We start from the raw sequence: 27712 nt of genomic DNA on the forward strand, positions 1-27712 counted from the left end.
ATTAATTCCCGCGCAAATCACAAATGTCAAGAAGGAATAAACTAGGGACTCTTCTTTTTTTCTGTCCGATGGCGACAGGCCGCAGACAATTATTGCAAAGTGAGTTCACGTGAGCTTCCACTAAATCATTCCACGATACAACTAAACGTTTCCTTCGATTATTCCGACTTAGTTCTGTGCATCCCCTAACTAATGATAGTTCGTAAAAAGTGTGTCAAATTTTAAGCGCCTCGCGAAAACGGTAGCACTGCAAATGTCAGATTGTAGAAAAATCGCGCGCTCATTTCCCGCGTTTTTTGGCTCAATCGGATCGGGCCAGTTTGACGCCGACCGCCGGGCGGAACGCACGCGTCGCGCTCGCAACAAATATAATATAGTGCCGTGAAAAGAATATTCGGATGTCCGTACTATTTCTGCCGCAGTGACTAAATTTGAACTATATAACGTGTGCTATAAAATTGTGAAGGTTGTTTTCAAGTGTTTTTAGTGATGTGATTGTGCGCCGGAATAGATTTGTCATTGGGTGTTTTTACAGGACAGGAGTAACATTCGGATTGGAAAAGGTGAGGATAGGTATTTTGATGAAGTGATTATTAATTTTCAGATTTTTGGTGGCAATTAAAAAAATTGATAAGTATTTAATATTAAAACAATAATTTGAGAATAATAACTTTAACTTTCATAGCTAAAACATTTAATTAATGTTAGATTAAATAAATTGTAGATTATTAAAAAAAAACTATGTAAAACAAATTAATCGAATATTAAATGCACTTCGCGAAAGCTTAAATTTGAATTCAGATAATAATATATAGGTACCTTCAGCTGAAAATACTAATTAAGGAATTAATTTCCATGTTGCAAATGCAAAATTTGGCATTTCATGGTACCTACCTATTATGCAAAAAATTTTGTGCGTAGGTAGGGTAATTGCGCTGGTTTGGCGTCCAGTTCTACTTTTCGTCCATTTCACTTTTAAACGCATATAAAAAGAATATAAACACACCTACCTATGCACGCATGTTGCAACTTGTCACGATCCTTCATACTTAAGCAACAGTTCTAACAACCACAAAATCCAATTTGTCAAGTGAAAACTTCGAAAAAATTAAACTCAGTGGCCGGCATGTGTTCGTGTTTCGTAGACGTCATTGCCGATACAAAAAAAATAGCTGGTGCAGGAACACTCAGTGGTGGGTTTTATGACTATTTCACATAGATTGGGTAATATTTTGGCATGTAAGGATATTTAAGAGTATAACTAACATTATGTTAAGGTTATTTTACAATGTTTTTGTAGTAATCTTAGTAAAAGTTTGCGGACGAATACTGACATGCCAATTTTACCAATTATTTGGTATCCGTCCACGTGGACGGAAACTAAAATAGCAAGCTAAATATTTGGAATGTTCATTTTACTTTTTCAGACCTATAAAAAAATATGTGTTTTCTTTAGATATGAACTTTATTGGCTATTTGACAAGATATTTAGTTAACGTCCAATAATTTCTCAGTATTGCTTGTTTAAAAAAATGTTTAAATGGCATGGACGAAAACTAAACAGCAATTTTTTTTGTATTAGTTTTCGTCCATAATAGTGTGAAATCTACTTCTAACACATTTTCTTGTTAATTCGTACAGGTTTTTCTAGTAGGTACTAAACTTTGAAATTAATTGTTATAGATGGATTCGGGGAAATAAAAAAAGCAGGAAATCTACTGCTGAAGAATAAATATTTTTGTTGATTAAATAAAAGATTATAAAGACAGTTTTTATTTAACATTGCACTTTTACTCTTTTTTACATACTGGACGGAAACTAGATCACACCAGGGCGAAAACCAAATTTTTTGGACGAAAACTAGTGAAATCTGCCATTTAACATTTAATTATTTATATAAAAAACAATGAAGTTATAATTAAAAGTTTCTTAATTTTTATCAAAAATAGACTATATGAGGTATATAAACAAATATGAGCTATTTTAATTAGGATACTTTATCATATTATTTTTACGTCTGAAAGCTAGCAACTCCGCTAATTGGACGAAAACCAGCGCAATCACCCTATTTCAAAACATACATAAATCGCGCCTTTGTCCCTTACGGGGAAAACAGAGCCAACATACATACATATGATCACGTCTATATCCCTTGCGGGGTAGACAGAGCCAACAATCTCGAAAAGACTGAAAGACCCCGTTCAGCTGTTTAGCTTCATGATGGAACTGAGATTTCAATAGTGACAGGTTGCTAGCCCATCGCCTATAGAAGAATCCCAAGTTTATTATCCTTTCTCCTGACTTAGTTTTACAATCTGAGGGAACATTTGGTTGACTGGAAGAGATTGCATTTCCTTTGTACCTACCATCTCTATCTGTTTTGTGTGATGTGCCGTGTGGTTCCCGGACCTATACAAAAAAGAATAGGACCACTTCATCTCTTTCCCATAGATGTCGTAAAAGGTGACTAAGGCTATAGGCTTACAAATTTGGGATTTTTTCCAGGCGATGGGCAAGCAACCTGTCACTATTTGAATCTCAATTCTGTCATTAAGCCGAATAGCTGAACGTGGCCGTTCAGTCTTTTCGGGACTGTTTGTCTACCCCGCAAGGGATATAGACGTGACCATATATATGTATGTCTATCTGTTTTGTATGTTTTACTCTTATGGTCCAATAAAGACTTTTATCGATCTGTCTAACATTTGAAAGCTTCGCACGGAAGTGAAGCCTCAGGTAAAAGCTATGTATAAAATCCTCTTTTATATCATCATCGTGTTTGTGACAGTTCCATTTATTACCACACCTTTCTGCTGAAGATGTGGAACTATATTCACGATCTTAAAGTGGGGAAGTCAGGTTTTTACACAAAGCGACTCTCGTCCACTTCAATCTTGCCATCTTTCATGGAAACCTGACCCAAATTGGATCACGGATACACCCCCAGTTGCCCGAATGTGCAGACATGCATAAATACATATATGTAGTTATGTTTATTACATACATACATACATAAAATCACGCCTCTTTCCCGGAGGTGTAGGCAGAGACTACATCTTTCCACTTGCCACGATCTCTGAAAACATCCTTCGCTTCATCCACATTCATAACTCTCTTCATGCAAGCTCGGCGGTTTCGGGTACTCTTGACCTGACCCTTTGCCAGGACGTCCTTAATTTGATCAAGATATGTTGTGATATGATTATTATGTCTATTGATTGTACAAATTCCTTAATATATAAAAATATTGCTTATTTCATATTACCACATAACTAATATTATAGTTAGATACTTACCAATATAGGTATATTCAAAACTTTACTAACCGCGAGTTAAGGAAGAATATTTGAAAATTCTCTAGTTAACAAAGCCCAATAAAAATCTAGATAATTGTATAGGTATAGGTACTGATAAGATTGTGATAGTTCAATTGATATATAGATAGCAACTAAAATGAAGATAACACATACATATAATCACGTCTATATCCCCTGCGGGGGGACAGAGCCCAGAGTGAGAGGCCACGTTCAGTTGTTTGGCTTGATGATAGAATTGATATTCAAACAGTGACAGGTTGCTAGCCCATCCCAAGTTTATAAACCTATCCCTTAGTCGCTTGTTACGATATCTATGGGAATTAAATGAAAATTTCTATATTTTTTTCTAAAATTTACGACAGGACGACCTTAATTTGATCAAGGTACGATCGCGTTCATATCTGCAGTCATAGTTTTAAAATTCTTACGGGTTAAAATAGCGTGCACTGTGGTTCCACTAGATACACACACACATGCATATTTAAAAAGAATAAATATTCCTTCAAATGAATACGGTCTTTAATACCAATGATAACTAAGTAAAACAGTTTATTATTCTATGACATATAACATAACAAAACAGAAAGAGACGGTAATCAACGATGTCCGAACTGGGCCCGATAATTGTCGATCGAGATATCGTCGTCTCTCATGATTTGCATAAGATTTGCCTATAGAGGGAAGCCTGCGACTGCCAGACTTATGTCATTTCAATAAAGTTGAAAGTTTGTCTGCACACGACCCTAACATAGGTAGTGGTTCCTTTGAAAGTTATTGGGTAGCAATTTTATTACTTCGTTTGTGCAAGTGAGATCTAAGATATACTAGATAATCTCGCTTGCTCACACTCGCTTGTTCTAGTTACTAGCGGATTCCGAAGTTATTCAAGGAATTTCTGTCTATTAAAAAAAATATATATTGTTACTGACAATTTTTAATGTTTCAAGGTGCCATTTGAACTAAGTAACTGACTGACTAACTAACTAACTGATATCTAAGAATTACGATACCCGTGTCTTCAAACACGGAAATCAGCAAGAAATATTAAACAAGAGGGAGCAAAATAAAACACTCAATAATTAAAATTAGTAAATTTTATTGAAACAGTTTACCTATAGTTTTGTTTACATATTGATGATTATATAAAGGTATACATACAGCATATTACACTAATTTACCTATCTCCTGTTATTAAGGTTACAGCTTAATTATTCGTTTTCATAAAGAAAAGATATTGAAGCTGTCCTTAAAATACTATCTAAGTAGTAGTTTTAATATAAACTGGCAGAACCTTTCACGCACTATATGGACTCGATACACAGGGTAGTTGTCTTGCACAAATGATATTGCATATCATCAATCGGATAAATACACCGCACAGTTGGTAACATGGTTTCTTGCAGCACTTGCACATAATGAGCAGCTGTAGCGCATCCTGCTATCTACACCTGTTCCCCAGGTCCAGCAGCACTCATCCAGCCCCACATATTTACAGATATGCGTCCAGACTCCATATTTGGCACAATATTTTTTTCTTCATACCGAGTTGCATTTCTTCGCCATAAATGAAGCCTACCGTGTTGCGATGACGTAAACGAACTTTTTGTCCGTAAATATCGCCGTGTTCCAGTCAAAATCCAAATACTGCCGAGCAAATTCTAAATGTTTTTGCTTATTTATTTCGGATAAATACGGCTTTCTTGCTGGCTGTCTGTGGAATAGTCCCTCACGGTGCAAACTCGACGAACAGTAACCACTGATGTGTCGAACTGTTCCGCAAATGTTCTGGTCGGTATGAAGCCATTATTTTCGTACTGTTCCACCATGGATCTCCGCTGTGTGGCGTGTCGCTGTGTTGATTAGCGGACGACGGTCGCTGAGCGGTCGACTTTTTACACTACCCTCTTCTTGATGGCGCGTTACCCAACACTTAACCGCTTGTTGTTTATTGTGTTATTTGTGTGAATGTGTGAGTGACAGCGGTGACTGCAAGCTATAAAGTTTTGCGAACTATGACTGCAATTATGAACGCGACCGTACGTTCGTCTAGGCCTTCCTACTATATTTGTACCGACTCGCTTTTCGAAAACAGCTGTAACAATGTTATTGGAATTTAAAATAAAGGTGTGTGCTGTGTGGTTCCCGGCACCAATACAAAAAAGAATAGGACCAGTCCCCATCACGGCACAGACATAGTAGTGGTTGGCAGAAACCAACAAAGGCGCTGTTCAGATCATTGACCCCATTGACATTAAAATCTAACAGACAATATTTGTCTTCACTAATTATCCTATTCATCAACTCGAAAACCAAAACCAAATGATAATAAGTAAGTAAAACCAAAACCAAATGATAATAAGTAGGTTTGAGTAGCTCTGATACAATGCGAAATCTTTTGTTAACGCGTGTATTGTTTTAGTGCGATTTGCATCGCAGCCTTGGTCGTAGTTTACGTCAAATTAACTGTTGTGGTAACAGTAACGGTGATCATTGCATGAAAATTAAAAAAAAAATTAAGTAGGTAAGTATTAAGTTCGCCATTTGTGCTGTACTTACTATATTTTATGATGTATATATATATTGAAAATGAAATGAAAATTAAATTATGCCGTGTGGTTCCCGGCACCAAAAGAAAAAGAATAGTCGACCACTCCATCTCGTCGTAAAAGGCGATTAAGGGATAGCCTTATAAACTTGGGATTCTTCTTTAAGTCGTCTATCAGTTTTTCAAGACTGCTGGTCCTGTCTACCCTGCAAGGGATATAGACGTGATGATGTATGTAAACTAAAAAATAATATATTTCAAGCCTTAAAGGAGAATCCTTAGTTAGTCTTTCCCTTGATTGACTTTACAATCTGCGCTGGTAATAGAAACAGCTGGCAGACACTGTATTATATTAGCTACCAAACTATGAAATACTTTAACGCATAATTTATCTTATCACCATGACAAGTTTCCAAACTATGCCAATTTAGTAAGATTTATATGACAATGAAATATAGTTACTTCACGTGCCATAACATACTTGGAAAAGTTTTCAGAATTCAGATGCTGATTTTACGAAGAGTTATCTAAAAATTTATTAAGGGAACTACTTTTTTTACTTGAGATTCCCCTTGTAGGCGATGGGCTAGCAATCTGGCACTATTTGAATCTCAATTCTATCACAAAAAGCTATACAGCTGAACGTGGCCTTTCGGTCTTTTCGAGACTCCAAGTTGGCTTTATCTACCCCTCAAGGGATAAATATGTGATTATATGTTACGTCTTTATATTTTAAGGGGAAGTCAGAGCTTCCCAGGTTGCTAGCCCATCGCCCACAAGAGGAATCACAGGTATAGAAGCCTATCCCTTTAGGTATTTATCATAAAATATAGTACCGTTGTCTTAGTAAACTCATTACGCAAGTCTTGAACTCACTCTGGGGCTAATCCAATCTATGTGATTTGTCCTGTATGTATTTATTTATACATATATACATACATACATATTGTCACGTCTATATCCCTTGCGGGGTAGACAGAGCCAACAGTCTTGAAAATACTGAATGGCAACGTTCATCTATTTGGCTTTATGATAGAGTTGAGATTAAAATAGTGACAGGTTGCTAGCCCATCGCCTAAAAAAAGAATCCCAATTTTGTAAGCCTATCCCTTAGTCGCCTTTTACGACATCGATGGGAAAGAGATGGAGTGGTCCTATTCTTTTTTTATTTGGTGCCAGGAACCACACGGCACTACGACATTTATTTATTAAATCTAAAAGCCTTATTTTGCTCGCCTCTTACGACATCACGTGAAAGAGATCCCATGATACCTTTTCTTAAGTACCTCAATCACGCGGCTCAAATCTTTTCCCTCAACATTTGGAGCAAATGTTTTGGCAGACCCTTTGGTTTCGTTTCATCTTTTTGTAAGTACTAAACCGAATTTAATTAAGGTAGACCTTTAACATCATAATTCAATATGAGGGACACTTCAAACACTCTAACCTACTTAAGTGTGGGTAATGAACGACAGTTTAGGGGGAATATTTTACTGGATCGTTATATAGGTCAGTGACATTGCACATATTTATTTATTAAACGATCGAATTTAAAATAACATCACAATTTTTTTTTGTATATCTACATAGATACATATAGTCACGTCTATATCCCTTGCTGGGTAGACAGAGTCAACGGGCTTGATAAGACTGAAAGGTCACGTTCAGCTGTATGGTTTTAGGATGGAATTGAGATTCAAAAAGTGTTAGGTTGCTAGCCCATCGCCTTCAAGAGGAATCTCAAGTTTATAAGCCTATCTCTTAGTAGCTTTTTACGACATCCATGTTAAAGATATGGATTGGTTCTATTCTAAAGTGCCGGAAATCACACGGCACTTTGTGGTGTCTGGTTAACAAGTTTACACTTGAGGACAATGTCAAAGTACAATAAACCCTTTGGAGCCCAAATTTGGCTCTTCGCCATTTAGTGTATTTGGAGTGCTTGTCGATTTTCATTCATTATCCGGCTCGATGGACCATAGTGTTCAAACTAATGTACATAACTTCGAAAATAGTCATTGGTACAGGGCTGAGGTGGGATTTGAACCTGTGCCTATCTGCGCATTATGCATTTTAACTGGGCACCTTACCGATTCAACCACCGACCCTCTTAGACTACCACAAAATTAATAAATATCTTATTTACATACATACATAAAATCACGTCTATATCTCTTGCGGGGTAGACAGAGCCAACAGTCTTGAAAGACTGATAAGTCACGTTCAGCTGTTTTGCTTGATAATAGAATTGAAATTTCAAATTCATAATGATAGGTTGCTAGCCCATCGCCTAAAAGATGAATCCCAAGTTAATAAGCCTACCCTTAGTCGTTTTTAACGACATCCATGGGAAAGAGATGGAGTGGCCCTATTCTTTTTCAATTAGTGCCAGAAACCACACGGCACTGCCGGGAACCACACGTATCTTATTTACTTGGAAAAAATTTTCGAATGTGACACATGTTGAACCTTGAACTGCATGTTTTTCCGTTTGTATCATAACGTTTCCTCAACTAATGACATTGCGTATTATATTTCGGTGTAAATCTGTATGTCATGTCATGTCGCAACAATTTTCCACATATATAATTTTATATTACTTAATATCGTCTCAATTCTATCATTAAGCCAAGTAGCTGAAAGTGGCCATTCAGTCTTTTCAAGACTGTTGGCTCTGTCTACCCCGCAAGGGATATAGACGTGACCATATGTATGTATGTATTAATATCGTCCAATCTGGGACGTCCTGGCCAAAGGTCAGGTCAAGAGTGTCATGAACCGTAGCGTTTGCCCGAAGAGAGTGATAATTGTGGATGAAGCGAAAGAAGTATAAGTCTATCGTGTGGTAATTGGAAAGATGTAGTATCTGCCTGTCCCTCTGGGAAAGATATAAGCGTGTTTTAATGTACCCAAATTGTTTTTAAAATCTTTTATTTAGTTTGTTGTATATTGCAATGAATGTGGTTAATGTGATTTAAAATTTTATTTTGATCGTTTTTGGGCACATAAATAAAAGCTTATTTTAAAAGTTTTTTATAATTATTTTATTTATACTAGTTTACACAATGTCCATTTTTGTCATTAAACACACTATATTATTATGTAGGATAGGTATAGGTATATAGGAAGTATATTCGCAAAGTTAGTTATTCACTACAGAAGACAGAAGGAGGAAAGAGAAGAGAAATAATTAGTTAAAAAGTACTATATCGTTGGACATAAAATAAAAATATTTGACAATAAAAAAAATTCGCTGACATTTTTTCCTAACTAAACAAAAACATGGCAACCGTTGCTATTGCGTTCATAAAGAAGGTTGCCTACAGGTACCCAAAATTTCTTGAATATCGGTTCAGTGGTTTTAAAGACTAACAAATAGCAATGTCAATCACTTTTTTCGCATCAAAACCGTTCAACTATCGACGCTGATTTAAGAATCAGGTCGTATATTCATTATCAATTCTAATATTGATCCTAATTATAATAATCTAATATGAATATCATTTGAAAGTGAATCGAGAATCAGCGGGAACGAATGCAGAATTGAAGAGTCCAATTTGAACAGTCAATTTATCCCTTCCGCTCAATTCAATCACTCCTTTTAAGGGATCTGGGGATCTGTGAAAACCAAATTAAACTAAGATAAGTCAGACTAATAATTTATAGAAACTAGTAAAGAACCTTCGCTCGCGTAAATAAATCTGTGTAATTTGTTCCCGAGGTATTCGCAGGAAGTCCACTCTAAGTATGACTCTAGAGTACGTATAATTTGTGACAACTACATTTTTTTAACCCGTATTTCTGATCTTTAGTTAGTTTCGTTATATTCTTTAGGCTGCCTCCACGACATTCCTGCGGGAACAGATATTAGTTTAGTATTTTTGCTTATAAACACTTTTTAACACAAACAAGAAAAAAACAATTCAAAAATAAAATAAAAATGCTACACTGTCTATACTGATATTATAAAGCTGAAGAGTTTCTATGTTTGTATGTTTGAACGCGCTAATCTCAGGAACTACTGGTTCGAATAGAAAAATTCTTTTTGTGTTGTATAGAACATTTACGAGGAGGGCTTTAGCCTATATAACATCACGCTACAACTATAAGGAGCAAAGAAATAATGGAATATGTGAAAAAAAAATGGGCAAAATTATTCATCCTTGAGAGCTTCGATGATGCCCAAAATAACTAGGTATTCCACGCCGACGAAGTCGCGGACACAGCTAGTCCTAAATAAACGCTTCTATTATGTTTATTTGTTTGTAAACTCTACTGGTCAAAATTATATCAAAAAGAAGAAAAAAAAAATGCAAAAAAAACTTATGCTACAGTCGCAAGCTTAACTTTGTGTGCTTAATCCTAATTATGCGCTTCTGTTACAATATATTTGGCTGTAAACACCTTATTGCCCAAGACAGTGTACGAAAAAAAAACAAATACTGCTTAAAAAAAAAACGAAAGCGATACAATGGCGGGCTTATTAACCTTCTGTGCGTTACCCTAATTGTACGCTTCTATAAACGTGATTAGGATTTTTAATTTTAGCTTCCATTGCTTGCCGAGTCAGGGACGCCCGAAAAAGGTTTCTCTATACCCTTTTTGGTAAGTACCTACATTGCTAAGCAAATATAGTATCACCCGATACATCGGGTTTTATTTTAAATTTTTATCTTTATGAATATTTTATGTCGAACGTTTTTCGAGTCTATTCGAGTTTGTTGGCCCTGTCTATCCCGTAAAGTGTAAAGATGTTTGTTGAAATGTAGGATTGGTGTTAATGTATTTTAAAAATGCATGGTGAAATGTAGGCCAAGTTTAAACTTATGTGTAACTATTAATTAATATTTACGAAGAATCAATTTTACAAACAAAATAATTGGGGAAATATATTATATTATATTTTTAACATATTTTTTTATGTTTACTTATATGTTAATGAATTTCTAAAACACACACACATTCACTGTTTTAAAATCAGTTCAATACAATATACAGTTTAGTGTCTAATACAAGTAAGTGAATTTATAACAACGTTACTAGACTATACCATCAAAATTGTGGAGAATTTATTTTTACTATCATATAATTTTACTTTTAAGATTAATGTGAATAGTTTGACATAAACACTTTACAACGAAAGTTTGAAGTATCTGTATCTAATTAATTATACATAATTTTCTCAATTTCCTCCAAAACATGTTACGAATTACGTAATAACTGGTTGGCCAATATTATGTTGGTATAGAGTTAAGAATGAATCGAAGTGGTAAGGCAATGGGCTAGCAACCTGTCACTATTTATACTTCATTTTCATTACTAAACCGTACAGCTGAACATGGTCATAGTTTTTTTTAATAGGCTCTGTCTACCCAGTAAGGGAGACATTCTTGATTGTATGAACGTAAGATATTGTTGAATGTATGTATGAACGGCAACTTTCCATCATCGGTAAGTAATTTAAAATATTCTAATTAACAATTTATTAACAAATAAATTGTTATATCTAATTCCTCTTAGCGACTGATAAAAAACGATAGATATAAAGAAATGAATATAAAAAATCTAGACAGATTATTTAGAATAGCAGGTCAATCGGGAAAGATAACTTTTTTTTTATTGACTGACCGAGAATTGAACCCGAGACCGTGTGAGCCAGAATGATAGCACCGGACCAATGAGGCAAAAGGTGACAAAACCCATATTTTTTTAATAACTAGCTTTTCCGCGAATTCTAACGCGTGAAATCATTGATGACCCTAATTACCGTCTAGCTATTTCGGAGATGAGCTTTGATCTTCTTCTTCTTCCTCCTGGCTTTTAGTCCCAATCCTCACCCCTCTGGAGAGGAGCCCGGGGTAACCCTGTGACTATGGACCAGGAATTGGGTGAGTCAGGTTTTTACACGAAGCGACCCCCATCTGACCTCCGCAGCCTTTGCAGGTAAACCTAACCCGTATTGGATCGATCATAAAAGAATATTCAGGTTACCTCACGATGTTTTCCCTCATCGTACCAGCATAGGTTAGTATCGAAATTAATGTACATAACTTCGAAAATTGTTTGTTTGTTTATTTGTAATATCTTTATTGCATAGAAATTTACACAGTACAAGAAAATAGTACATAGTTATATAGTCATTGGTACATGGCCGGGGTGGGATTCGAACCTGTGCCTTTTGCGCCACACGGATTTTAACCGGCATCTTACCCATTCGACCAAAGACTAACTAATTGATCTAACTAACCACTTGATCAAATCGGAGACGTTCTAGCAAAAGGTCAGGTCAAGAGTACCCGACGAGCTTGAATGAAGAGAGTTATGAATGTCGATGAAGCGTAAGAAGTATGCAAGGATCGTGGCAAATGGATAGATGTAGTCTCTGCCTACCCCTCCGGGAAAGAGGCGTGATTTATGTATATATATTTAACTACTGTTATTATCTTTTATAAAATGTGCTCGATGTACAGACACATTTTTCCTACGGTTTTATTATATGTAGTGATAGTTAATTGGTCGTTTTTTTAAGTGACGATACATATAATCTATAATTATTTTTATAGGGCAACTGTCTGACCCCGCCACGTGTTAATGTCTATAATCGATCCAATGATTCGTCATTAATATAGAAAAAAACATTAGTTATCTTTTAAAGTAGACCAAATTGAAGATAGGTATCTAATAATAATTGTTAACGATTTACAGGGATTACACAATTGACGAATGAAATTTAAGTTTACATATATATTTTTTATTCATAATCTTTGCTCTATAAATTACTAATACACAGATTAGGTATATGTATATTCAATTGTGAGAAAATCCTATAAACATATAAATTTATTTCTTTCAGAAGATAATCTAATACTAATGTAACATTTTTCTATCTTAGAAATCCAATTCTGACATTAAGCTTTTAAAATTAAACGTGCCATTTTATCACTGAGCCTTCAAGTCTGGTGACATTGACTCTATCTATCCCGTAAAGAATGAAGACGTGATACCCATGTGTATGTGATTATTTTAAAACAACAATTTACATACATTTTGATACTAATAATTTACAACGGCTTACAACGCATTTCACAAAGTGAATGTTGGCTCGACGCTTGTGTATATACAATATTCCATTAAATTTCGAACCAACATTTTTACCAAATAGGTTCTGTCTTGGCCACTTTTGAGGATTTTTTCCATTCCAATCACGTTCGTCCGATTGTAAGGGATTATCTAGTTTCGGAGAAATGAAATTCTTATTTCTGTAAGACTGTTTAAATGGGAGTTTGTTGGAGAATTAATTCGACCTGAAAAAAGGATGGGTCTAAAAATATAACGCCTACACATTGTCAGTCTCTGTGGCGTATTGGTAATCTTTGCCGATGCCGACTTAAGGTCAGTTTCAAACTGCTTCGGGGCCCGGGGTCTGCCTTCCGACATTTTACTTCACACTTTGTCCAAGGGTTATTCAGCCTGCCCCTTTTACCTAAGTCTGGCGGCAACGGCAAAACCAGAAATGTAGACATCCAACAGTCTCAAAAAGACTGAAAGTCCACGTTAAGCTGTAGGGCTTAATGATGGAATTGAAATTCCAAATAGTGACAGGTTGCTAGTCCAACGTCTACAAGAAGAATTACAAGTTCATTAGCCATTCTCTTAGTGGCCTTTTACGACTCCCATGGGAAAGATATGGAGCATTCTATTGGTGGTTTTCATACCGTGAACTTTAAGTTTAAGAATTATAGAAATTTCCAATATCAAACATAACTATATACACAGTCACTATATGAATCTCAAGTCTACCATAAAACCAAACAGCTTAACGTGGCCTATCAGCCTTTTAAAGACTGTTGGATCTGTCTACCCCGCAAGGGATATAGACGTCATTATATGTATGTATGCAATGTTCACAGTCCAAGCGAAATAGTCACGTTTACCACTTTTTTTTCCGATTTTACGACTAACAATCACTGACAAAGTTGTCTCAATGGGAAATGCTCAATGGGAGTTAGTCACGACGATTTACAGTTTTATACAATGTTGTTCTACATACGTGTGTTTCTTCGAGAACGATAAAAAGATTAATCTTCATTCTCCTCAGCTTACATACTGATGTGGTAGCGAGGAAAAACGTAGTGTGAGCCGGATGCTTTTATTAATGTGCAAATTGTAAAAGTCTATTAAGGGAAAGGCTTAGTAAACTTGGGATTTCTTTTTTAGGCGATGACCTAGCAGCCACGGTCACTATTTGAATCTCAATTCCATCTGTAAGCCGTACAGCTGAACGTGGCTTTCCAATCTTATCGAGATTTTGGGCTCTCACTACCCAGTAAGGAATAAAGACGTGATTGTATACATAGGTATCATTTTACTGAGCTTAGACCTCTACTCTCTAGCGAAGAGCCTGAGTTCCTTCCATCACAAGAGACTGGAATTGGTACTAGTAACCCAGGTTTTTACACAAAGCGACTCCCGTCAGACCTTCGCGGGCGAATTTCTTCTGAATCCATAATTGCTTCTGAAACCTTTGCAGGGTAATGTATTGAGATTTAATCCTGGTTAATTATCCAGTTGCTAGGAATGTGCAGATTAATCCTAACCCACGCAAAAATTACCTTTATACATACGTACATACATATGCTCACGTCTATATCTCTTGCGGGGTAGACAGAGCCAACAGTCTTGAAAAGACTGAATAGCCACGTTCAGCTATTTGGCTTTATGATAGAATTGAGATTCAAATAGTGACAGGTTGCTAGCCCATCGCCTAAAAGAAAACCCCAAGTTTGTAAACCTATCCCTTAGTAGCATTTTACAACATCCATGGGAAAGAGATGGAGTGGCCCTTTTCTTTTTTTGTATTGGTGCCGGGAACCACACGGCATAATCTACTCCTTTATTTTCGTTCAAAAATCTTTTCATGCAAGCTCGTCGGTTTTGGGTATTCTCGACTTGACCTTTAACAAGAACGTCCATAATTTGATCAAGGTACGTTCGTCTGGAAAGGTGAAATTAACACTTAACTATACACCTAAGTAAGTTTCAATGTTTGCGGTGCTCAGTCATGATTCAGTTAATCTATAATAAATTAGATTAATGGCATCCCAGACACTCCATTCAATTTAAGTCACTTTGTTACTTCGAACTCTCACTATTAAGCAATTATGTTGACATACACGTCCATGTTTTGGTCAAAATTAACTTCTTATTTGAATTTTCTTAGTTTCTTTCCGTCCATCTTGCGTGGTAGACAGAGCCAGCAGTCTTGAAAGACTGACAGGTCACGTTCAGCTGTTTGCTAGCCCATCGCCTATAAGAAGAATCCCAAGTTTAGAAGTCTATCCCTAAGTCACATTTTAAGACATCCATTGGAAAGAGATGGAGTGGTCCTATTCGTTTTTTATATTAGTGCTAGGAACCACACGACCAATCGACAGTTTTTTTTTAATATTATCTAACTACTAAATATTGCTTAATCGTTAATATTTTTTTTTTACAATTTAAATGTACAGGAACCCCTTTTCCATCCTGTTTTATTACACTAAATACTTACGTATAATTTAATTGATAGGTAATCGAAAAATCTTTCACACATTTGTTTCATAAATTCAGATACATAGTCCGGAAATACATTATCCTTCTCTTGCAGAGTCAGGCAAAAAAATGTTAGTTCTAATTTATTTACCAGTTGACATTCAAAGAAGATCGTGAGAATTGCATTTAACTGTGTTGAATACAAAGTTGCAGTTAGCAGCCAATAAGAAGTTATTGATCTGTGGTGGCCTTAGATGATAGAATAAATGAAATATGTAGTAACTAGCTGGCACCCGTGACTTTATGCGCGTCCTCTCTAATAACCTTGACTTGGTCTACGTGCACTTCTGGTGATCACTGCTAGAAGGAGGATTCCACAATTGGGGGTTTTTATATCCCTTCAGTGGTTTGTATGATATTGGTTTGAGGATGAGGAAAACTCGCCATATTATTAATGAAATACCTTTATGGGGAAAACATTTATTAATTAATTAATTTAATTACTGTATCCATGGTTACAGTTTAGATCTTACCAACTAAATAAGTATCATCATGGAACCGTGGTAGAGCACTACAATTACAACATTATCAAATAAAATTTAATAAAATATGATTTGCTGTAAATATTTTCCTATAGGCGAGATAATTAACACAATAATCGACAAGATGCTTTCGTCTACGATTTAGATTTAAAGATCTATTTTCTATATTCAGGTCCAATGTAAATGCTTCAGTGTATGTAGTTTGTTCCGCCGCTTCGCCAACACATACGCTTTGAAAACAGAAGGAGATATCATTAGACTTTAGTTATGTTGACATCAATGTAGTGATAACTTGTATCCAATTTTGAAAATCAATCTACTTATTCTAATCTAATGACAAATTCTAACTTCTAATAACCCTTTCACTTTGTAGGGTACAAAAAAATATAAAAAAAACATATTTGATATATTTTCTTGGGCAGTCACATCTCCTTTTTTCTTTAATCTATTCCGATGCCCCATTTAGTGTCTGTAGTGTTTGTACTTGTACGGGGAGGCTGTGGTCTATACAATCAAGATTCTACATCGATCCGCCTTTACTTTGTACTCGTAGAAGCTAACGGTGGGAACAAAAGGGAAGGTGTTACTTACATACGTACAATCACGTATTTATCCCTTACGGGGTATACAGACTCGACAGTCTTGAAAAGACTGAAAGGCCACGTTCAGCTCAGCCGTTTGCTAATGGAATTAAAATTCAAATAGTGACAGGTTTCTAGTCCATCGCTTAAAAGAAGAAAGTGTTATTCCTTTATTCCCTTAGTCGCTCCATTCATGGTAAATATATGCAGTCCTTTTCTAAAGTACCGGTAATCACACGGCACGAAAGTTATTAATTTAAAATCGGCGTGATTGTCTCTCTAGGAGGGGTAGGCTAGGCAGAGACTACATCTTTTAACTGGCCACGATCTCTACATACTTCTTTTGCTTCATCCACATTAAGTATCTTTATACCTACAAGCTCGTCGGTTTCGGGTACTCTTGACCTGACCTTTTTCCTGAACGTCCTCGATTTGACATAGTACGTTCGTCTCTCAATCACACTCTCTTTGTACATTTGCTTAGTTGTGTGTGAACATAATCAGAAATCGATAGTCATATAATATTAATTAATGTACTTATTCAATAACGCTGTATAGTTGATTTCGATATGATGGGAGTTACGAAAAATATCTGAAGAAAATATAACATTACTCGTGTATTGAATAATTTCGTATTCAGTGACTGAGAGGTGTTCATTTGGCCGTAGTTACGTAAAAATAGTTTGATACATTAGACAAAACATGTTTGTTTGTTTGTAAACTCTTTATACATACATACATAAAATCACGCCTCTTTCCCTAAACTCTTTATCTATACTAATATTATAAAGCTGAAGAGTCAATTCAAATAGTGACAGGTTGTTAGCCCATCGTCTTAAAGAAGAATCCCAAGTTTATAAGCATGCCCCTTAGTCTCCTTTTACGACAGCCATGGGAACGAAATGGAGTGGTCCTATTCTTTTATTTTTATTGGTGCCGGGAACCACACGGCACTATATTTTATCCAACTAACTGTATATATATGTTTTAGTGTGTACTACAATGATATTAAATTAATAAAAATAACGAGAAACGCAATAATATATATCCATATGTACAAAGAATATTGTTTGCGCAGATGTTGGCTGAATTAGACAATACAATTCAAGTTTGACCAAATGCAATGATGAGAGAAACATTGTATGTATATACTTTGTAATCGTAAGGTACAATGTATTATGGATCACGTCTTTATGCCTTGCGGGACAAACAGGCAAAATTTTACAAGTAAACAGATATAGTGGTTATCATAAAATAAGTAAAACACAAGTTTAATTCCCTTGATTTTTTTCTTATAGGCGATGGTCTAGCAACCTGACACTATTTGAATCTCAATTCTATTAATCAGCCTAACAGTTGAACGTGGTCTGTTAGTCTTGCAAGACTGCTGGCTCTGTCTTCCCCACAAACGGTGACGTGATTATATTAATGAACTAGAGGCCGCCCGCGACTTTGTCCGCATGGAAACCCTATCAATCCCGCGGGAAATCCGGGATAAAAAGTAGCCTACTACCTATATGTTTATCTGGGTCTTCAGCTACCTACATACATTAATTTCATCGTAATCGGTTTTGTAATTTTTGCGTGAAAGAGTAAAAAACATACATACTCACTCACATCCTGACATACAAACTTTCGCATTTATAATATTAGGCGGATGAGTAAATGATTGATTTTTACAGTAGTACAATTGGTTCATTAAATAACTGTTACTGTAAACTGAAACATTATGTATGTATGTATGTATTTCAAACATTATTTCACCATAGTTAACGTAATTACTCGTTACGCCGTGACGTCCATTAAATTGTACTGAATCGTTTAATTAAAATAATTCCCCGGTACATCTACGAATCCCCTTTTTGGGGAGCAAATCCTGCAGATAAAATTATCCTTTATTACATCCGAATTAGAATATAAATTACAACGGCCCAATAAGAGTTTAAGGAAAGTTTGAACACAATGGAGTCCCGGGTTTTATTTCAAGTTGACACTTAGAAATAATGCTTTTAAAAGCAGCAGAAAATAGACAAAGTTGAGAGTTTGTTTGTAAATTTTAAGTTATAAAATTACTTTGGGTCTGGTAGAAAAAAACAAATTAAAACCTCAAAGACTTAGGAGAGACATAAGTAAGTACTTTGAAAGGAATGAAGATGATGGGAGGTTACCAAAATAAATATAACAATTTTCGCAGTTATAAGTAAAATTTGCCGAGTGGTTTCCGGCACTTAGGGATAGAACCATATCTTTCCCATGGACATCGTAAAAGTCGACACAGGGATAGTCTAACTTGAGATTCCTCTCGTAGGCGATGGGCTAGCAACCTGTCACTATTTGAATCTCAATTCCATCATGAAGCCATGAACAGCTGAACGTGGCTTTTCAGTCTTTTCCAGACTGTTAGCTCTGACCATATGTATGTATGTTATATCCTTCTCCAGATTCCTAATTCTATCCTACTAATATTATAAATGCGAAAGTTTGTGAGTATGTCAGTATGGATGTTTGTTACTCTTTCACGCAAAAACTACTGAACCGATTACGATGAAATTTGGTATGTAGGTAGCTGAAGACCCAGAAGTTCCCGCGGGATTGATTCCACGCGGATGAAGTCGCGGGCGGCCTCTAGTAATACAGAAATTTCAACAAGATCGGTTCAGTAAATAACGCGTGAAGAGCCAACAAACGAACAAACTTACTTTCACATTCATAATATTAGTTCTCATAATGTATGTGAGAAAATGTTGAAATTTTGAATACAGATAATGATCCCTTATTAGAGCGAAACATAATTAAAGATGAAATCAACGTTCCTTGTTACGCATTGTTTGTATAATTAAACCGCAAATAACCAAAATGGAACGTGAAATAAGATATTTCACCGTAACCAATGATAAAGCTTGAGTTGTGTATTGTGTTACAAATTTATTAATCAAATTTGATACTTTTGGTAAGGTCATTTGTTAGCTAAATTAATGGTTTCTGGGGATTTCATCTTGGTACCGTTGTTGTGGCGCAGTGCTAGCTTGAACATGGTCCCGGTTCGATATCCGATCGGGCCTTGATATAGTCTAGGTCTGACACCAGATAAAATAACCACGCATGTATCGCTTATGAGGTAGATAGTGTCGTGTGGTTCCCGGACACCATTAGAAAAAAGAATTGGACCATCTCATCCATATATATATAATTTATATTAGTATGTTTATCTATGTAGCTTATTATTGTCATACATACATACATATAATCACGTCTATATCCCTTGCGGGGTAGACAGAGCCAACAATCTTGAAAAGACTGATAAGTCACATTCAGCTTTGGCTTAATGATAGAATTGAGATTCAAATAGTGACAGGTTGCTAGCCCATCGCCTAAAAGAAGAATTCCAAGTTAATAAGCCTATCCTTTAGTCGCCTTTTACGACATCCACGGGAACGAGATGAGACGCTATTCTTTTTTTTATTGGTGCCGGGAACCACACGGCACTGTGTAAATATAAAAGATTTCCCTGATATTTGAGATCGTAAATTCTAAGTTACCAAGACTGTTATCCGTTACGAGTAAGATACGTCCATAAAGTTGTGTTAGAAAACTTTACGGGGTTTTAGAGAAATTCAGTAACGATGTAGGTACTTACCATAGTGCATTGTGGTATTCATAAATTTCTTTGGGATAGGATTTAAGAGATTTATGTATATCTATATTTGTAAACTGAATAAAATCGTCCAGTGAAAATGCATTCATACTTAGGTACATATAATCACGTCTATACGCCGCGGGGGATATATCTAGACGTGAGAATGAATGTATGTCTTTCAGTCCGTTTGGGCTAGGTCTTGGTAAACACCTATTAACATAATATTGTTTACCTCTAAGCATAGTTTAACTTACATAAATATACGTCCATATCCCTTGCGAGGTAAACAGAACAGTCCTGAAAAGACTGAAAGGCCACGATCAAACGCCGGCTTAATGATGGAATTGAGATTCAAATAGACATAGGTTGCTAGCCCATCATCGTGTAAAATAATCCCAAGTTTCCCTTGATTGACTTCTACATTCTGCACGGGAAGATACGCAGCTGGAATACACTGTTTTTAGATGAATGTACTTAGTCGCCGTTTACGACATCCATGGGAAAGAGATATAGTGGTCTTATTCTCAAGTGTTTGTAACTACACGACGCAGCAGTAAAGCTAATAAAATGTAAAACTAGTCCATGAGGGCTAGGTCTCGGTAAAAAGCTATTATCAAAATTTACTTTACCTTAAAATATATTAAACCAATTTTATACTCTCGTGTTGTAATATACTATTTATAATACAGGTATTAAACGCGCACGTACCTATATAACCTTTCGTGATTTCGTTTACACGGATCATTGTAAAATTATTGGAAGCGTCCAAAATTGCGCCTTTAATACCTGTATTATTTATAACTATCGATCCGCCCCGGCTTTCCACGTGTAGCTTTTAAACATATAAACCTTCCTTTTGAATCACTCTACCTATGAAAAAAAACCGCAACAACATCCGTTGTGTAGTTTTAAAGATATAAGAATACAGACATACATACATACAGACGCGGGAAGCGTCTTTGCTTTATACTATGTAGTAAATAGTTAAATTTATACAGTTCTAATATTCACAAAAACAAGTAGATTATCTTACGTAAAACCATTTTACGCAACCAGAGAAGAATCTTAAAAATTGTCTAACAAAATAATACATTGAACGACTGACATCAGTAGACAATGCGCAGGAGTGTGGTACAATGGTTGAAAGACAGCGATTTTATTGTTTTCAACACATAAACGAACCATTATGTCGGCTGCTCATCCGGCACAGAAACATTTGTCGAAGTTAAGTTTCAGAATCCCCAGAAATACGCTGCTCTGTTTGCAAGAATCAAAACAGCCCGGTTAGTACTTATGAAATTCCGAATACTCCCCTCTTACATATGATGGGGGTTGACACTTGACAGAAATCGAAGTATTTATTCTCTATGGGACATTTCAAACATCACTTAATTGTCATATCATTTGGTTTGACAACATTGGTTGATGTCAAATAAATAACTTAAAATAAGTATACTGCCGCTTCCAATGCGTCAGTGCAGAAGCAGTGGTAACAAACTGCACTGCAGCATTTCACACACAATGCACAATCCGTGGACATTATTTTTCCTCATTCACATTCTTCAATGTTTAACTCGTCGGTTGTATAAATTATTTCGACACAATCCTACTTGATTAAGAATCATTTGACAATGAAATCTAAATTTCTTATACCATGTTTAAATAATATTATTTTTGTACAAAAAGTAAATAATATTATAAAACATTAAACAGATCGATTTAGCGCTTATTGTGCACATTGTTGAAGATTACCCTCTCACAAATACCTGATAAATCCAGTAGACCTAATATTTCTGGACATTTAAAGCTGTTTCAAAAAGAAAAGATGCCACAGTCAGCTGTATAGCCTGAGATTCAAATAGTGACAGGTTGCTAGCCCATCCCCTTATTATTTTTCAGAACCCGAATAAAACATAAGTTGTAGTAAGATCACCTGAACGACTGAAATCCAAAAAATTAAGCTAATATATATCGCTGAAGCTTACAACTTGTACCACACGCTGAGTTATTCATCATTACACTGTCAGAAGTTTGTTAGACAATGATGTAGACTGTGTATGGGATCATTGTCACGGGACCAATACTGTCGGCGTGTCACCGTGTAGGTTTGACAACTTTTGATGGGAATTCGGGACATTGATCCGTGAGGTACCTAAGTTTCTTGCGTTCTTTATGTTGGGGACTCAATTCACTCGTTGTTATAACTTTTTTATACTGTTAGTGAAACATTTTGCTTTGCTCATTGTTACTGTACATACATACATAAAATCACGCTTTTTTCCCGGAGGGGTAGGCAGAGACTACATATTTCCATTTGCCACGATCTCTGCATATTTCCTTCGCTTCATCCACATTCATATCGTATTTAGTTTACATATGAACATTTAAGGATCTAATTGAAATATACAGGTTGTAAAATGTATACTTTGATAACACTTAGGTACTTTAAGAGTCTTACTACTACCGTTGCATTATTGGCGTAAACAAATAAATAAACACTTTAAATTGATTACAGAATTTTTGTTTGCAACCATTTTATATATGTGAATATTATATATTTGATTTAGAATTATATATGTGATTTATAGATCTCGAAGCTTTAAAACTAATTTCGTGAATATCTTAATAATATTGTAGGCCGCTAGATTTATAACTGTCGCCGAAGGTATTTGCGCTAAACTGCCATGTGGTTCTTGCCATTTAAGTATAAGACCACTCCATCTCTTGGTCATGGATTTAATAAAAGACGGCGAGAGGAATAGGCACATTCATCTAGTGAAAGTTTCACTACATGAATGTGCCAAGTGTTAGGTTCCCCTGCAAAGGTTGTGGAGGTCAGATGGGAGTCGTTTCGTGTAGCTGACTGACCAATGCATGATCACGGTCAAAAAGTGCACTCCAGGCCACCTCCAGAGGTATGTGGATTTAACTGAATTAACGACCGAAAAAGAAGATGCATTATGTATAATAATAATAATAGTTTTGAGGGGCCCATTAAGTGAGTGGCGAGTCACCACCTGCCACATAATAGTCACGTATTCATGATTATGGCAGGTGTCCGAACTTCTCCAGCAATAGCCCAGTTTAAATCCATCCAAACGTCAACTCCATTAGGTACCCATAATCCTTTTCCTTATTTTGTAACAGCTCCACCTCCTGCCGAGACCTGTTCATGGACATATCATTTATTGATATGCCCGGGAACGGGTTTTGGCAGGAGAACAACATAACATCAACTTCTCCAAAGGGCCTCTACGTGTTGGATTTATGTCCTCACGCAAGCCTCTCAAAAATCCGGGGTGTATAGACCCGTGAAACATAAAAGGAGAAACATAATAATAATAAAAATTAATAGGTAGGTATTATTTGAGCTTGCGTCCACTATCTAGTAGGCCTCATCTTGTTTACCACCAGGCAGATTGAGGACAAACGCACTCAAATTGTTATAATATTAAAACAAAAATATATATTTTTTTTTATTGTAAAAAATAAAGGGATAGGCTTACACAATTGGGATTTTTTTTAGGCGATGGGCTAGCAACCTGTCACTATTTGAATTTCAATTCTATCATAAAGCCAAATAGCTGAACGTGGCCATTCAGTCTTTTCAAGACTGTTGGCTCTGTCTACCCCGCTAGGGATATAGACGTGACAATATGTATGTATGTAAAAAATAAAAAATAATAAAATAAAAACATGGCTAACCTACTGCTCATAGTCATGCAAATCATAAAAATCGTGTCATGCCCGAAACGAAAGAAGTAAGCAGATGATTTCGGCCTTCGGTTACGCTACTCATTTTTAACTAAATGACTTTTCAGTTCATCACGTGTTTAACGTACTCAATGCAAACATATGTACGTCACGTCTATATCCCTTGCGGTATAGATAGAGCCAACAGTTTTGAAAAGACTGAGACGTTCAAATGTGTGGCTTTATGATGGAATCAAGTTTCTTATTATAGTGTATGGGCATATTTATGGGAATGAAAGAGAAGGAAGTATAATTTCGTCTATAGCACACATGCCACCATGATGGCCACCATGATGACGGCCTCTGTGGCTCAGCGGTAGTACGCTTGTCTGTGACACCGGAGGTCCCGGGTTCGAATCCCGGTCAAGGCATGATGAGAAAAGAACTTTTTCTGATTGTCCTGGGTCTTGGATGTTTATCAATATAAGTATTTTTTATAAAATATAGTATCGTTGAGTTAGTATCTCGTAACACAAGTTTCGAACTTACTTCGAGGCTAACTCAATCAGTGTAATTTGTCCCGTATATATTTATTTATTTTTGGATTTTGGACAGCGGTTTATGATGGAAGGTACAGTGAGTGTGTATGTCTGAGAGCCAATGGGTAAGCGAATCACTACACTACACTAAAAGTGACAGGTTGCTAGCCCATCGCCTATAAGAAGAATCCTAAGTTTATTAGCCTATCCCTTAGTCGCCTTTTACGACATCCCCGGGGAAAAAGATGGAGTAGTCCTATTATTTTTTCTATTGGTGCCGGGAACCACACGACACATGGAAGCGAAAATCAGTTCTTTTTGCGTTTACTGAGAAAAACACATAGATATGTAAAACAAAATGGTACGTGTACGTGTATATATATCTATACATTAACACGAGCCCATCAATTACGTTACAGTTCACACTCGTCGCCCTCATTTGAATATTCAGGATGCCCCCGGTATTCCTATGATGGGTGTACCTACTTTGACGTCAAGCCGACTGGAAAGAGGGATAGGCAAAAATGTTTATCGATTTTCTGTCGAAAACGCATTTTGTACATTTGAACCCCGACAAAAAGTGTCATAGATATGATAACCAACATACATACATATAATCACGTCTATTGCTTGCGGTGTAGACAGAGCCAACAGTCTTGTAACGACTAATAGACCACGTTCAGCTGTTTGGCTTTAAGATGGAATTGAGATTCAAATAGTGACAGGTTGCTATGCTATGCTAAGCTCAAGGTGGCCTTTCAGTATATATATATATAGTTCTGACGTTTCTATTGGTACCGGGAACCACACGGCAAATGTGACATTTGTACTCGTATCTAGTATCATACACTTGTATGAGTCAGGGCCACCGTTCAATGGTCACGTATCAATGAAGATTAATATGAAACACGATAGGTAGACAACGTGCAATCCCGTTGAGAGTATGTTTCAATAAAATTGATACTATTTTTGTGCCGTGTGGTTCCCAGTAACAATACAAAAAAGAATAGGACCACTCCATCTTTTTTCCATGGATGTCGTAAAAGGCGACTAAGTGATAGGCTTACAAACTTGGGATTCTTTTTTAGGCGATGGGCTAGCAACTTGTCACTATTTGAATCTCAATTATTTCATTAAGCCAAATAGCTGAACGTGGCCATTCAGTCTTTTCAAGACTATTGGCTCTGTCTACCCCACAAGGGATATAGACGTGATCATATGTATGTATCTATGACCATATATTACATAGATGCTAGATTATTTATATAGTTCTGACGTTTTTATTGGTATCGGGAACCACAGGCAACCATACAACTTGGGGATTTTTTGTATTGGTACCGGGAACCACACGGCACAATGTTCATACAATTACGTCTATATCCCTCGTGAGGAAGACGAAGCCAACAAGACTTGAAAAGACCGAAAGGCCACGTTCAGCTGTATGCCTTTACGATGAAATTGAGATTCAAATAGTGACAGGTTAATAGCTCAAAAAAGAATCATAAAATTGCAAGCCCATGCCTTAGTCGCCTTTTACGATATCCATGGGGGTAGATATGGAGTAGTCCTATTCTTTTTCCTGTTAGTGCCGGGAACCACACGGCATAATAAAATCGGCACCGCCATATAAAACTCATAATAAAACCCGTGTATAACAATGTGTTTATTTCAAACAAATACCTATACAACATTGAAATTGAAAAGGTTTATTGAAAAAATATTTTGTTAATTCAGTATTCAGTCAGTATGTTTTGAAAATTTTTATTTTTTTTTCTCGAAAACATAAGCTTCGGTGGTCAATAAAAAAAGCTTACCTGATTCCCAAAAAAAAATGTACCAATGATTTTTATCCGAGTTATATACGTCAATTAATTGGTTAGATTCGCCTGCCAAGTTAAACTCCTCGTTCAGGTATTATCTGATGAGTCGCTTAGAAAAGATAATACATTTATAGCTTGTTTTGGAGACGAGTTTCGATCGCTTGAGGCGCGACAGACTAAAGAATCTAATATGATTGTAATATTCATTGTGTTTTCATGCGATGTTCTTTAAGTCTCTACTTAAGGTCCTTTAAGTAGAGACTAAATAGATTAACCGACTTGGTATTACATGGATCTCACAACTTTTCACGGTAGAAAGACTGAGCTGCGAGACTTGGGTTGACTTTTTGATTTTACATCTTTCCACTTGCCACGACCTCTGCATACTTCCTTCGCTTCATCCATATTCATAACTCTCTTCATGCAAGCTCGGCGGTTTCGGGTACTCTTGACCTGGCTGTTCGTCTAGGCTTTCCCACTCCGACCTTTCCCTCCACACTCTCTTTATATATCTGCTTAGTCAATCGCTTTCATTCATCCTCTCCCCATGACCAAACCATCTTAACATTTCACATCACAACATTCCCTTATCACGCTGTTCCTTATCCGTTCACTCAATTTCACGCCGATCATATTCTTTAACGCTCTAGATGGATGTAGTAATTCTCATTTGGTGGCCTTGAGGAATCCATGGGAAGAGTAAGTGTCAGGAACCACACGGAACATGTACGCAAAAACATACATATATATAATAACGTCTTGATCCCTTACGGGGTAGATAGAGCCAACAGTAACGAAAAGCCACATTAGGCTTAGAGGTCGAATTGATTGATTACTACATCACATCTCTAAAGAGATAGGCAGAGACTACCTCTTCTCCTTTGCCACGATCCCTGCATACTCCTTTTAAATAAAAATAAATTGAAAACAGCCAAGCGCGATTCTCAATTATCACAATCGACGCTGAAAGACTTTAATTAACGCAATCGCACTACAAATGTCTGATATTGAAACGGAATGCAATTATTCTGCAGATTTTAAATAGGGCGCCTAGGTCTTGTAACATTGTAAATAAAATCTAGATCTCTTGTTAGTGTTTATTTGATTGCATTCTTAAGCTGGAGATCCAATTAAAGTTATGTTTTATAAACATAACTTTGTCTTGTGGTTGGTGTTTAGAATAGAACCACCCCATATCTTTCCCATGGATTTTGTAAAGTCGACTAAGGGGTAGACTTACAAATTTGGGATTCCTCTTGTAGGCGATGGGCTACCAACCTGTCACTATTTGAATCTCAATTCCATCGGTAAGCTGAACGTGGCCTGTCAGTCTTACAAGACTTTTCGCTTTGTTTACCTTGCAAGGGATATATAGCCATAATTATATGTATGTATGTATTTAATCTTTACGTTTAATAGGATATTTGACAAAGTTCTAAAAACTATATAAGGGTATTTATTACTTTATAAGGAGCCCTAAAAAGTACTTTTCTGTCTTTATTTTAGC

The 27712-nt window shown here is 36.2% G+C and overlaps 1 protein-coding gene across 1 annotated transcript in view; it reads left to right on the forward strand.

Moving 5' to 3' along the window:
• Window positions 1-344: 344 nt before the first annotated feature.
• Window positions 345-27712, forward strand: part of LOC106129281 (octopamine receptor beta-2R) — a 107394-nt gene continuing 80026 nt past the window's right edge. The window contains exon 1 of the mRNA XM_060950988.1: window positions 345-563. The gene's annotated coding sequence lies outside the window, so the exon portion shown is untranslated. The remainder of the gene's footprint in view (window positions 564-27712) is intronic.

This window comes from Amyelois transitella, chromosome 23 (assembly GCF_032362555.1).
Source record: "Amyelois transitella isolate CPQ chromosome 23, ilAmyTran1.1, whole genome shotgun sequence".
Taxonomy (NCBI): Eukaryota; Metazoa; Arthropoda; class Insecta; order Lepidoptera; family Pyralidae; genus Amyelois; species Amyelois transitella.